This window comes from Dreissena polymorpha, unplaced genomic scaffold, assembly GCF_020536995.1.
Source record: "Dreissena polymorpha isolate Duluth1 unplaced genomic scaffold, UMN_Dpol_1.0 chrUn141, whole genome shotgun sequence".
Lineage (NCBI taxonomy): Eukaryota > Metazoa > Mollusca > Bivalvia > Myida > Dreissenidae > Dreissena > Dreissena polymorpha.
The window spans coordinates 1-11,379 of NW_026273455.1; the positions used below are offsets into that span (position 1 = coordinate 1).

The 11,379-nt window shown below is 39.3% G+C and overlaps 1 long non-coding RNA gene across 3 annotated transcripts; it reads right to left on the reverse strand.

Moving 5' to 3' along the window:
• LOC127864142 (uncharacterized) lies at positions 1–11,070 on the reverse strand. 3 transcript variants are annotated; one of them, XR_008041516.1, is made up of 10 exons: positions 10,397–11,070; positions 10,171–10,255; positions 9,589–9,689; positions 8,918–9,081; positions 7,194–7,278; positions 6,612–6,712; positions 5,941–6,104; positions 4,216–4,300; positions 3,634–3,734; positions 2,644–3,126 (listed from the first exon to the last, which is right to left on the reverse strand). It is a non-coding gene; the product is annotated as an uncharacterized LOC127864142 (long non-coding RNA). The 3 variants fall into 3 exon arrangements; XR_008041515.1 differs by lacking the exon at positions 2,644–3,126 and adding an exon at positions 1–110 and having other exon boundaries at positions 10,171–11,070; XR_008041514.1 differs by having other exon boundaries at positions 10,171–11,070.
• Positions 11,071–11,379: the final 309 nt, after the last annotated feature.

Genomic DNA, 11,379 nt, shown 5'->3' on the forward strand with positions numbered 1-11,379 from the left:
AGGATGTTGATGGATCGACCACAAGCGCTGCACCACTGCGGCCTCTGTTCAGGACACAGAGTCGGATTGAGGTGTACACAAACCCGCAGTCAGGCAAGGATCATCCAGACCTTTAATAAAATAAAAATGTTTAGGCCCTTAAACTGGCAATTATGTTCAACACTGAGATAAGGATACACATAGAGGAGACATCATGCCATGGCTTTCTCATTATTGACACGGCAAATCGAGCAGCCGGGGACTGGCTCTAAAAAAAAACAGGTATGCTCCATCAATGTGAGCAAGATGGCATGTCAGAGTTAAAAAGGGCAAACAACATACAAAAGAGATATGTAGGAAATTAGAAATTAAATGCCAGAAGTATTTTAAGTAGTGTTTTTCTGTCTGCAAGGGTTGCTGTGGAAAATAGTGCTTAACGCATAGTTTGGCCTGTAGGGGTTCTGCTAGCAAGAACAAATCGAAGTCATATCTGCCCGCCGAACTGTAAGCTTGAGATAACCATATCTGATGAAGTACTGCTTTGAGAATGCATTCTTATTGTACTTGAACCAGATCGCATTGACAGCACAAGGCTTCAGACCCCCCGAAAGTGTGAGGCTTTCAATAGTGCTTACCTGATACCAGACCGCATTGCCCGAGACAGTGACTTTCTCCCGGAACTGCACAGGCCTGCATCCGCAGCACAATCCTTAAGCTCAATCATGGTCTGGCTGACTCTGAAATAGTGAAATCTGAATTTACAGATGCTCATTTGTCTAAAGGTTATGAGTTTATTGCCTATCTTATTAAAAGCAAACACAATGACATGCCTTTAAAAAGACATGTGCATTTCTGAAAAGACATACAGCTGCCCGATACTTGACTAGGAAATGGCGCTATGGTCTTCACTCTGAAATTCATTACTCTAAGGGCTTAACAGAACAAAAGCCAGATCTTACAGCTAATTGGCCCCACCTACAGCTAAATATGCTTTATAGGTTGAAAATAAAGTTATTTGTCTGAAGAACTAGTGCTATTAACTCATCAGACTATGTTGCTCCACTGGCCGCAATTCTGTAAAAATAGTGTATATATGGAAATACCTAGTCTACCACCTGCACCGCACCGCTACGTCCACTGTAAAAATACACAGCTAAGTTAGTACTTTAACGAAAACAAACTGAAATTCATGTGTTAATTAAACAATCAGTATGATGACTACATTGAAAATCATGTCCAGTGCACCAGTCAGAGCAAGACAGCTAGCGGATGTTGATCATCTTGCCGCATACGAACGGCACAGACGAACGACGGTACACGGTCGTCATGAAACAAACGAGAAGAGAAAAATGGCAATAAATGGGTTGCATGCATTAATTTTGCATATTTTTCATCTTGCTCTCCACCTGAAACCTTTCAATCTATGGATCATAATCATTTTACATTAAGATTGTTGGGGTGGAAATGTTACCCTTACTTGTCCATACCAGGTCCCCCCCACCCATCCGGAACCGTCTTAAAACCACTAAAACATCCATTTGGACCTAAATATTGACACCTCTATCTATTTTAGCACCCAAATCATCAAAACATTCATTAAAATTCATTTTCTACTTGTCTCGCTTGCAGACGAATCCATGTGACCTTGACATTGCAGTAAATGTGCTTTTTAAAGGTTATATTACACTAATTCCGATTCCCATAGGGTCCCCATTATAAAACTGACAAACTTTCACAGCATTTTTCTTGCCTTTCCGACGTATCAATTTTTCCGAACCTGGTATCATTTTAAAGATGGATCTGTCATCTTCCAATAATTGCAACAAAAACATACCGTCTCGCAACTTCTAAGAAAGTAAATCGCTGTCGAATGAACCCACCGTAGAAAAACGTGTTTCGGAATCCTAATTTCGACAAAAGCCCCACACAATAGAAAACACACCCTCAAAAGTGTCATCTTTTAAGTTAGCTTCCCAATCCAAGGCATCAAAGTACTCCAGACACATACAGGATATTACAAATAACCACAAAAGTCATGGTCTCACATTGTTAAATGGCTTATATTCAAGAAGAGAGAAAGGAACTCTTTAGAAATAGGCACTACTTTCGAATGGACACGGAGGGATACACAATGATTTAGTGTAATGTAACCTTTAAGGGAACTCAACTTTGTCCTATCTTTTTCAAACTTTCTCCACATGAGGATTTCAACTATTTCCACAATGAATATGCAATTTCAGTGCATTCGGATGGGGGGTAAAGGCCTTAAAATGGCCATTTAAAGCGGTGACTATATTGGCCGGCCAGTCAAGTCGGAATGCATGATTTTTAGTCTAAGTGACGACAGCTGATTTTGCGTCTCCAATTATTGTTACGCGTAACTTTCATGGCAAAAACTGGTATCATTGCATGCGAAATTCACCATATATCAGCAAAAGGCCCAAATAAATGTATTGATTGTGAATCAGTGTACTTTTCTTGATGAAATAGGAGACTTTTTTTTAAATTGTAGCACTTTTTTCAATAAAAAAACTCACTGACAGCATATAAAATCATGTTTTTAAGAAAATTATTATTAAAAGCTTCACGTACAATCTAAACAATACACATTGCAATTACAAAAATTAATGCTATTATGATGAGAGGCTAATTTTCAGCTTTCAAGCTGATACAAGCCGGCTACCCAAATTTAACACTTAAAAAGGCGCAAATCGCTCCTTCAACAGCTTACGACACCAAGTGACACTTAATGCGCATCCAGATAGTCTCTCTCATATAAATAAGTCCTGTTAGCGACATTTTATTAAGTATTCTCGTTAAAATCCAGTGTTGAAAGCGTAAGTTTTGCAAAAATGTCCACAGTCACCATGCAAAAGAGCATGTTTGCTAAGGAACTCCTACGCGAGTGGCCACACTAATGTCGTGGCAGGAAAGTCATTTGGGTGTGATTCCTCTGTAGTTCAGTGAACATTCATTCCACTACCTGGGGATGACTATCAGGATCAATTTTCCCAGCTTGGTGTAGTGTTGACCTTTCAGGATGTTGATGGATCGACCACAAGCGCTGCACCACTGCGGCCTCTGTTCAGGACACAGAGTCGGATTGAGGTGTACACAAACCCGCAGTCAGGCAAGGATCATCCAGACCTTTAATAAAATAAAATGTTTAGGCCCCTTAAACTGGCAATTATGTTCAACACTGAGATAAGGATACACATAGAGGAGACATCATGCCATGGCTTTCTCATTATTGACACGGCAAACTCGAGCAGCCGGGGACTTGGCTCTAAACAAAACAGGTATGCTCCATCAATGTGAGCAAGATGGCATGTCAGAGTTAAAAAGGGCAAACAAACATACAAAAGAGATATGTAGGAAATTAGAAATTAAATGCCAGAAGTAATTTTAAGTATTGTTTTTCTGTCTGCAAGGGTTTGCTGTGGAAAATAGTGCTTAACGCATAGTTTGGCCTGTAGGGGTTCTGCTAGCAAGAACAAATCGAAGTCATATCTGCCCGCGAACTGTAAGCTTGAGATAACCATATCTGATGAAGTACTGCTTTGAGAATGCATTCTTATTGTACTTGAACCAGATCGCATTGACAGCACAAGGCTTCAGACCCCCCGAAAGTGTGAGGCTTTCAATAGTGCTTACCTGATACCAGACCGCATTGCCCGAGACAGTGACTTTCTCCCGGAACTGCACAGGCTGCATCCGCAGCACAATCCTTAAGCTCAATCATGGTCTGGCTGACTCTGAAATAGTGAAATCTGAATTTACAGATGCTCATTTGTCTAAAGGTTATGAGTTTATTGCCTATCTTATTAAAAGCAAACACAATGACATGCTTAAAAAGACATGTGCATTTCTGAAAAGACATACAGCTGCCCGATACTTGACTAGGAAATGGCGCTATGGTCTTCACTCTGAAATTCATTACTCTAAGGGCTTAACAGAACAAAAGCCAGATCTTACAGCTAATTGGCCCCACCTACAGCTAAATATGCTTTATAGGTTGAAAATAAAGTTATTTGTCTGAAGAACTAGTGCTATTAACTCATCAGCTATGTTGCTCCACTGGCCGCAATTCTGTAAAAATAGTGTATATATGGAAAGACCTAGTCTACCACCTGCACCGCACCGCTACGTCCACTGTAAAAATACACAGCTAAGTTAGTACTTTAACGAACAAACTGAAATTCATGTGTTAATTAAACAATCAGTATGATGACTCACATTGAAATCATGTCCAGTGCACCAGTCAGAGCAAGACAGCTAGCGGATTGTTGACCATCTACGGCTCAAGGACAAACGGTCAGGCCTACAAACAAAGAGAAAAATGGCATAAATGGGTTGCATGCATGTAATTTTGCATATTTTTCATCTTGCTCTCCACCTGAAACTTCAATCTATGGACATAATAATATTTACATTTAAGATTTGTTGGAAATGTTACCCTTACTTGTCCATACCAGGTCCCCCACCCATCCGGAACCGTCTAAAACCACCTAAAACATCCATTTGGACCTAAATATTGACACCTCTCATCTATTTTAGCACCCAAATCATCAAAACATTCATTAAAATTCATTTTCTACTTGTCTCGCTTGCAGACGAATCCATGTGACCTTGACATTGCAGTAAATGTGCTTTTTAAAGGTTATATTACACTAATTCCGATTCCCATAGGGTCCCATTATAAAACTGACAACTTTCACAGCATTTTTCTTGCCTTTCCGACGTATCAATTTTTCCGAACCTGGTATCATTTTAAAGATGGATCTGTCATCTTCCAATAATTGCAAACAAAAACATACCGTCTCGCAACTTCTAAGAAAGTAAATCGCTGTCGAATGAACCCACCGTAGAAAAACGTGTTTCGGAATCCTAATTTCGACAAAAGCCCCACACAATAGAAAACACACCCTCAAAAGTTCATCTTTTAAGTTAGCTTCCAATCCAAGGCATCAAAGTACTCCAGACACATACAGGATATTACAAATAACCACAAAAGTCATGTCTCACATTGTTAAATGGCTTATATTCAAGAAGAGAAAAGGAACTCTTTAGAAATAGGCACTACTTTCGAATGGACCACGGAGGGATACACAATGATTTAGTGTAATGTAACCTTTAAGGGAACTCAACTTTGTCCTATCTTTTTCAAACTTTCTCCACATGAGATTTCAACTATTTCCACAATGAATATGCAATTTCAGTGCATTCGGATGGGGGTAAAGGCCTTAAAATGGCCATTTAAAGCGGTGACTATATTGGCCGCAGTCAAGTCGGAATGCATGATTTTTAGTCTAAGTGACGACAGCTGATTTTGCGTCTCCAATTATTGTTACGCGTAACTTTCATGGCAAAAACTGGTATCATTGCATGCGAAATTCACCAATATATCAGCAAAAGGCCCAAATAAATGTATTGATTGTGAATCAGTGTACTTTTCTTGATGAAATAGGAGACTTTTTTTTAAATTGTAAGCACTTTTTTTCAATAAAAAACTCACTGACAGCATATAAAATCATGTTTTTAAGAAAATTATTATTAAAAGCTTCACGTACAATCTAAACATACACATTGCAATTACAAAAATTAATGCTATTATGATGAGAGGCATAATTTTCAGCTTTCAAGCTGATACAAGCCGGCTACCCAAATTTAACACTTAAAAAGGCGCAAATCGCTCCTTCAACAGCTTACGACACCAAGTGACACTTAATGCGCATCCAGATAGTCTCTCTCATATAAATAAGTCCTGTTAGCGACATTTTATTAAGTATTCTCTTTAAAATCCAGTGTTGAAAGCGTAAGTTTTGCAAAAATGTCCACAGTCACCATGCAAAAGAGCATGTTTGCTAAGGAACTCCTACGCGAGTGGCCACACTAATGTCGTGGCAGGAAAGTCATTTGGGTGTGATTCCTCTGTAGTTCAGTGAACATTCATTCCACTACCTGGGGATGACTATCAGGATCAATTTTCCCAGCTTGGTGTAGTGTTGACCTTTCAGGATGTTGATGGATCGACCACAAGCGCTGCACCACTGCGGCCTCTGTTCAGGACACAGAGTCGGATTGAGGTGTACACAAACCCGCAGTCAGGCAAGGATCATCCAGACCTTTAATAAAATAAAATGTTTAGGCCCCTTAAACTGGCAATTATGTTCAACACTGAGATAAGGATACACATAGAGGAGACATCATGCCATGGCTTTCTCATTATTGACACGGCAAACTCGAGCAGCCGGGGACTTGGCTCTAAACAAAAACAGGTATGCTCCATCAATGTGAGCAAGATGGCATGTCAGAGTTAAAAAGGGCAAACAAACATACAAAAGAGATATGTAGGAAATTAGAAATTAAATGCCAGAAGTAATTTTAAGTATTGTTTTTCTGTCTGCAAGGGTTGCTGTGGAAAATAGTGCTTAACGCATAGTTTGGCCTGTAGGGGTTCTGCTAGCAAGAACAAATCGAAGTCATATCTGCCCGCGAACTGTAAGCTTGAGATAACCATATCTGATGAAGTACTGCTTTGAGAATGCATTCTTATTGTACTTGAACCAGATCGCATTGACAGCACAAGGCTTCAGACCCCCCGAAAGTGTGAGGCTTTCAATAGTGCTTACCTGATACCAGACCGCATTGCCCGAGACAGTGACTTTCTCCCGGAACTGCACAGGCTGCATCCGCAGCACAATCCTTAAGCTCAATCATGGTCTGGCTGACTCTGAAATAGTGAAATCTGAATTTACAGATGCTCATTTGTCTAAAGGTTATGAGTTTATTGCCTATCTTATTAAAAGCAAACACAATGACATGCTTAAAAAGACATGTGCATTTCTGAAAAGACATACAGCTGCCCGATACTTGACTAGGAAATGGCGCTATGGTCTTCACTCTGAAATTCATTACTCTAAGGGCTTAACAGAACAAAAGCCAGATCTTACAGCTAATTGGCCCCACCTACAGCTAAATATGCTTTATAGGTTGAAAATAAAGTTATTTGTCTGAAGAACTAGTGCTATTAACTCATCAGCTATGTTGCTCCACTGGCCGCAATTCTGTAAAAATAGTGTATATATGGAAAGACCTAGTCTACCACCTGCACCGCACCGCTACGTCCACTGTAAAAATACACAGCTAAGTTAGTACTTTAACGAACAAACTGAAATTCATGTGTTAATTAAACAATCAGTATGATGACTCACATTGAAATCATGTCCAGTGCACCAGTCAGAGCAAGACAGCTAGCGGATTGTTGACCATCTACGGCTCAAGGACAAACGGTCAGGCCTACAAACAAAGAGAAAAATGGCATAAATGGGTTGCATGCATGTAATTTTGCATATTTTTCATCTTGCTCTCCACCTGAAACTTCAATCTATGGACATAATAATATTTACATTTAAGATTTGTTGGAAATGTTACCCTTACTTGTCCATACCAGGTCCCCCACCCATCCGGAACCGTCTAAAACCACCTAAAACATCCATTTGGACCTAAATATTGACACCTCTCATCTATTTTAGCACCCAAATCATCAAAACATTCATTAAAATTCATTTTCTACTTGTCTCGCTTGCAGACGAATCCATGTGACCTTGACATTGCAGTAAATGTGCTTTTTAAAGGTTATATTACACTAATTCCGATTCCCATAGGGTCCCATTATAAAACTGACAACTTTCACAGCATTTTTCTTGCCTTTCCGACGTATCAATTTTTCCGAACCTGGTATCATTTTAAAGATGGATCTGTCATCTTCCAATAATTGCAAACAAAAACATACCGTCTCGCAACTTCTAAGAAAGTAAATCGCTGTCGAATGAACCCACCGTAGAAAAACGTGTTTCGGAATCCTAATTTCGACAAAAGCCCCACACAATAGAAAACACACCCTCAAAAGTTCATCTTTTAAGTTAGCTTCCAATCCAAGGCATCAAAGTACTCCAGACACATACAGGATATTACAAATAACCACAAAAGTCATGTCTCACATTGTTAAATGGCTTATATTCAAGAAGAGAAAAGGAACTCTTTAGAAATAGGCACTACTTTCGAATGGACCACGGAGGGATACACAATGATTTAGTGTAATGTAACCTTTAAGGGAACTCAACTTTGTCCTATCTTTTTCAAACTTTCTCCACATGAGATTTCAACTATTTCCACAATGAATATGCAATTTCAGTGCATTCGGATGGGGGTAAAGGCCTTAAAATGGCCATTTAAAGCGGTGACTATATTGGCCGCAGTCAAGTCGGAATGCATGATTTTTAGTCTAAGTGACGACAGCTGATTTTGCGTCTCCAATTATTGTTACGCGTAACTTTCATGGCAAAAACTGGTATCATTGCATGCGAAATTCACCAATATATCAGCAAAAGGCCCAAATAAATGTATTGATTGTGAATCAGTGTACTTTTCTTGATGAAATAGGAGACTTTTTTTTAAATTGTAAGCACTTTTTTCAATAAAAAACTCACTGACAGCATATAAAATCATGTTTTTAAGAAAATTATTATTAAAAGCTTCACGTACAATCTAAACATACACATTGCAATTACAAAAATTAATGCTATTATGATGAGAGGCATAATTTTCAGCTTTCAAGCTGATACAAGCCGGCTACCCAAATTTAACACTTAAAAAGGCGCAAATCGCTCCTTCAACAGCTTACGACACCAAGTGACACTTAATGCGCATCCAGATAGTCTCTCTCATATAAATAAGTCCTGTTAGCGACATTTTATTAAGTATTCTCTTTAAAATCCAGTGTTGAAAGCGTAAGTTTTGCAAAAATGTCCACAGTCACCATGCAAAAGAGCATGTTTGCTAAGGAACTCCTACGCGAGTGGCCACACTAATGTCGTGGCAGGAAAGTCATTTGGGTGTGATTCCTCTGTAGTTCAGTGAACATTCATTCCACTACCTGGGGATGACTATCAGGATCAATTTTCCCAGCTTGGTGTAGTGTTGACCTTTCAGGATGTTGATGGATCGACCACAAGCGCTGCACCACTGCGGCCTCTGTTCAGGACACAGAGTCGGATTGAGGTGTACACAAACCCGCAGTCAGGCAAGGATCATCCAGACCTTTAATAAAATAAAATGTTTAGGCCCCTTAAACTGGCAATTATGTTCAACACTGAGATAAGGATACACATAGAGGAGACATCATGCCATGGCTTTCTCATTATTGACACGGCAAACTCGAGCAGCCGGGGACTTGGCTCTAAACAAAAACAGGTATGCTCCATCAATGTGAGCAAGATGGCATGTCAGAGTTAAAAAGGGCAAACAAACATACAAAAGAGATATGTAGGAAATTAGAAATTAAATGCCAGAAGTAATTTTAAGTATTGTTTTTCTGTCTGCAAGGGTTGCTGTGGAAAATAGTGCTTAACGCATAGTTTGGCCTGTAGGGGTTCTGCTAGCAAGAACAAATCGAAGTCATATCTGCCCGCGAACTGTAAGCTTGAGATAACCATATCTGATGAAGTACTGCTTTGAGAATGCATTCTTATTGTACTTGAACCAGATCGCATTGACAGCACAAGGCTTCAGACCCCCCGAAAGTGTGAGGCTTTCAATAGTGCTTACCTGATACCAGACCGCATTGCCCGAGACAGTGACTTTCTCCCGGAACTGCACAGGCTGCATCCGCAGCACAATCCTTAAGCTCAATCATGGTCTGGCTGACTCTGAAATAGTGAAATCTGAATTTACAGATGCTCATTTGTCTAAAGGTTATGAGTTTATTGCCTATCTTATTAAAAGCAAACACAATGACATGCTTAAAAAGACATGTGCATTTCTGAAAAGACATACAGCTGCCCGATACTTGACTAGGAAATGGCGCTATGGTCTTCACTCTGAAATTCATTACTCTAAGGGCTTAACAGAACAAAAGCCAGATCTTACAGCTAATTGGCCCCACCTACAGCTAAATATGCTTTATAGGTTGAAAATAAAGTTATTTGTCTGAAGAACTAGTGCTATTAACTCATCAGCTATGTTGCTCCACTGGCCGCAATTCTGTAAAAATAGTGTATATATGGAAAGACCTAGTCTACCACCTGCACCGCACCGCTACGTCCACTGTAAAAATACACAGCTAAGTTAGTACTTTAACGAACAAACTGAAATTCATGTGTTAATTAAACAATCAGTATGATGACTCACATTGAAATCATGTCCAGTGCACCAGTCAGAGCAAGACAGCTAGCGGATTGTTGACCATCTACGGCTCAAGGACAAACGGTCAGGCCTACAAACAAAGAGAAAAATGGCATAAATGGGTTGCATGCATGTAATTTTGCATATTTTTCATCTTGCTCTCCACCTGAAACTTCAATCTATGGACATAATAATATTTACATTTAAGATTTGTTGGAAATGTTACCCTTACTTGTCCATACCAGGTCCCCCACCCATCCGGAACCGTCTAAAACCACCTAAAACATCCATTTGGACCTAAATATTGACACCTCTCATCTATTTTAGCACCCAAATCATCAAAACATTCATTAAAATTCATTTTCTACTTGTCTCGCTTGCAGACGAATCCATGTGACCTTGACATTGCAGTAAATGTGCTTTTTAAAGGTTATATTACACTAATTCCGATTCCCATAGGGTCCCATTATAAAACTGACAACTTTCACAGCATTTTTCTTGCCTTTCCGACGTATCAATTTTTCCGAACCTGGTATCATTTTAAAGATGGATCTGTCATCTTCCAATAATTGCAAACAAAAACATACCGTCTCGCAACTTCTAAGAAAGTAAATCGCTGTCGAATGAACCCACCGTAGAAAAACGTGTTTCGGAATCCTAATTTCGACAAAAGCCCCACACAATAGAAAACACACCCTCAAAAGTTCATCTTTTAAGTTAGCTTCCAATCCAAGGCATCAAAGTACTCCAGACACATACAGGATATTACAAATAACCACAAAAGTCATGTCTCACATTGTTAAATGGCTTATATTCAAGAAGAGAAAAGGAACTCTTTAGAAATAGGCACTACTTTCGAATGGACCACGGAGGGATACACAATGATTTAGTGTAATGTAACCTCTAGTTGGCATGGACCACGTATCATTGAAATGTCATCCAGTGCAATATCGCCAAGAAAACCGTCTCCAACAGTTGTCTCGAAGATTATCTGTCAAGACATTATCTTCATCAGATAATGCTTCAATTAAGAGTTTAGTTCCTGCGTTAACTGCACATTCATATCAATAATTGTAAGGTGGTGAATCTAGCTTTATTCATTAGTTGTGTATTTTATTTTAAACAGTCTGCATTTAAAGCCTCTATAACGCTCAAAAGTAACGAAAATTGTGTACAGTATGCGTAAAATAAAGTTAACACCTAAACAATGATTGT